Source organism: Capsicum annuum, chromosome 2 (genome assembly GCF_002878395.1).
Source record: "Capsicum annuum cultivar UCD-10X-F1 chromosome 2, UCD10Xv1.1, whole genome shotgun sequence".
Lineage (NCBI taxonomy): Eukaryota > Viridiplantae > Streptophyta > Magnoliopsida > Solanales > Solanaceae > Capsicum > Capsicum annuum.
In genome coordinates, this window is record NC_061112.1 from 149,784,331 (window position 1) to 149,788,516 (window position 4,186).

The following is a 4,186-nucleotide window of genomic DNA, read 5'->3' on the forward strand; positions in this document are numbered from 1 at the left end:
TAGTTATAATTGATAATTAAAGTTCAATTTATCACTATTTATGGAATTCCTTCTTTTAGAAAAGCTTTGCTTGTGTTTCAAAATTTAAAAAGCACATATCAAGATTATTTTTTCTAATGAAAACTATTGTCTTGAAAAAAGTAATTATAAGCCACTTGGTAAGTGAAAACAAGTACTATATGAACATGACTAATTTATGTTTCCGTTGCTTAGTGAGAATTTTTTTATAAGTAGATGATTTGTATGGGAATAGAAATAAAAAAGAAACTTGATGGAAGGAATCGTTGTAATCTATTAAAAATAATCTGAGCCTATTCTCATTTAGACGTATTTCATGTGCTTGAAGTCGCACTAACACAAAGTAATATATTTTTCTTTAATTAATGTGATCGATTATGATATCCATAATCTTATAATGTTGAATTCATTTAATTCAAATGTCTTTCAGCCGAAGGGCCTTAAAGGAATATGATTGAAGTGCATTGTTTTTTTCTCCATAATTCAACTAAGCTCTCATATAGATATCCCATCAATTATTTACATATATAATTCAAATCCAACAGATAAAACAAGTGAAATGTGAGCCAAACTTTTCGAAACCTCATCCATTTGTCTCTATGTTAACATGATCCATGTTTGTTTGTTTGTTCACATATTATGCTGCTTTGCCAAATAGAAAATTCCAACATTTATGCCAAATCAAGTCTTTTTGTAACAATTGCACATGAATGAAAGTAGTAATCAATAATTAATTGCCAAATATCACAATCCTCTTCCAAATTTATCCTCAAAGAAAGAAATAAAAATATCTGCTAATGACAAATTAAGGTCCTGTCATTGATAATAGTTGTTAGGGGAATTTATACTATAATAATATACATGGCCAACTGTCATTTAATTTCCAAATTGACATAGGAAAATCCCAATCTTCCCTTTTATGCTAAATTATAATGACACGTTTAAAATTACAAATTTCAAATTCTTTTAAAATTTGATATCAGATTAAATAGGATAATGTAAAATAAAACGAAAGAAGTACAAGTTGGATTGATGGTGAGGATCTGGATTTGGTGCTACTAACTTTCAAGAAAGAGGAAAAAGAAAAAGAAAGAAAATGGTTAGTGATATTCGAAATTTGTTTTGTAAGACTTAAAGGGGAAAAGATTGGTGAAGTCATTTTCAGAGTGCGATAGGCCAACTAAGTGTAGTAACCTAAGTATGAATAATGAACCAACTAATTGATAAGAGTGATTTTAACTCTTTCAGAATAAATTCATATTCACTTTTGAGCAATCAATGAGTAACATGCTCCTACACCCACCCACCATCTTGCTCAATCAATAAAGTTATTGAAATGTAATCAGAAGGTCATGAGTTCGAGTTGAGGAAGCAGTCTATCATACAATTTTTCACTCCGCTTAGCCTTATCCCCCTCTAGGGGTATTTTAGTGATGAGTTCTATAGGAACTGGACGCTCCTATTTGATCAAATAACTCTTGTAGTCCGATCCCTCCTCCAACCCCGCATATAGCGGGAACTTTAATGTACGGGACCGCCTCATTACACACTCTTGTTTTCTCCTAACATTTTAATTTCCATTTCATTATACTACCTCCGTTTCATTTTAGTTGACTCTCTTTCTAAAAATATTTTTTTTAATTTAGTTGTTTCTTTGATAAAATTAAGAGGATTTTATTATATTCTTTCAATACGACCCTCAATATTAAATGACTAAACAAAATGTATTTACTCAAATTTATATTTACAAAGTATAATTAATAAAGCTAATTTGATAAAAATAAATCCCTAATAGATATTTTCTTAGGAGGAGTGCTAAGCTAAAAAGGATGAACTATTTTGAAGTAATCTTCTAAAGGGAAAGGTAAGACAAGATATTTTGCTTTTTCTTCAATAAATAGGTTCAAAACTACAATCGATGACCAGGTCCAGAAAGGAGTACACAATTGGGCTTATATTCTTGCTTTTTGTTGAATTTTCGCCGATTGGTCCTTTTTAGAATAATTGGTCTTTTTATTATTCGCGCTTTGTAACTCATGAACCTTTTGGATCATGATTTAAATATCCCTTCCCTTCCGAACAAATTGAAAGTTTTATGGAAAACCTGTTTCATAATAAATGAATTGTTGGATTTTAACATACATATTAAGAAAAAAGCATTAAAACATAATTTTTCATTTTTACCCCAAAAAAAAAGAAAAAAATTGACCTTGTAATACCTTTTCAAAAGTTAATTGGTTGTTAAATCATAAGGGCAAATTTGGAAAAAAAAAATCAAAGATTCACTTATTTTGAAACACCAATAAATACTCCAACAATTCACTTATTCCGAAACGGAGGGAGTAGATCGTTGTATAAAATATTATTATAGGTTATCGCAATTGCAAGACAACATTCTAATATTTTATCTGTATGATTGTGTAATGCATGACCAAACATTAGTTCCGAGTCTGTACGAAAGGACAATTTTCAAGGGCTATACTTGTACGTGTTTAATAAACTTTAAAATTATGGACTAAATCTATATGGTGACCTAAAAAGGGAAATAGGCCTTGAATTTTAGGCCCATAAATAAGCCCCAAAAAATCTTCTCCTCACATTGACTGGGGAGTCTGCTCAAAGAAAAGCTCCAATCTTCATTTTGTAGGCTCAATAAGGCTGTCAAGTGGGCCGGGTTGGGGTTAAGTAGGCCGGGTCAATCCGGGCTCAACAGTAAAATTTATAAAAATAACCATAACCTGGCCCACTTAACTCAATCCAGTCAAACCCATCTAAACTCGGTCAAACCCGATTAAAAAATCGATCAAAATATTAAAAAAACTTATTTTCAATATACAGTATATATACCCACTTATATACATTATAAATACATTAAACAATACATATACACTATATATATAATATATACTACATTAGAATTTTAAAAGTATATACACATATATACGCACCATTCAATATATATGTACTACTTTAAAGTTTAAATAAAATATACTACAATATATATATATATATATATATATAGTTATATATATATAGTTATATAATAATTTGTAAAACATATACACATGTATACGTTAAATATACACATCTATAGAAAATATATACACATGTATACGCACTATTCAATGTATATGTATTACTTTAAATAAAATATACTAAAATACATATACATTACAATATATATATATATATATATATAGTTATATACTAATTTATAAAGCATATACACATGTATACGTTAAATATACACATTTATAGAAGATATATACACATATATACGCACCATTCAATGTATATGTACTGTTTTAAATAAAATATACTACAATATATATACATATATAGTTATATACTAATTTATAAAATATATACACATTTATACGTTAAATATACACGTCTATGGAAGATACAAACATATATATACGCACCATTCAATGTATGTGTACTGCTTTAAATAAAATATACTACAATATATATATATACATTACAATATATATAGTTATATACTAATTTATAAAATATATACACATGTATACGCACCATTCAATGTATGTGTACTACTTTAAATAAAATATACTACAATATATATATATATATACATTACAATATATATAGTTATATAGTTATATACTAATTTATAAAATATATACACATGTATACGCACCATTCAATGTATATGTACTGCTTTAAATAAAATATACTACATAATATATACATTACAATATATATACATATATAATTATATACTAATTTATAAAATATATACACATGTATACGTTAAATATACACGTCTATGGAAGATACAAACATATATATATGCACCATTCAATATATATGTACTACTTTAAATAAAATACACTACAATATATATATACACATTACAATATATATATAGTTATATACTAATTTATAAAATATATACACATGTATACGTTAAATATACACGTCTATGGAAGATACAAACATATATATACGCACCATTCAATATATATGTACTACTTTAAATAAAATATACTACAATATATATATACACATTACAATATATATATAGTTATATAGTTATATACTAATTTATAAAATATATACACATGTATACGCACCATTCAATGTATGTGTACTACTTTAATAAAATATACTACAATATATATATATATATATATATATATATATA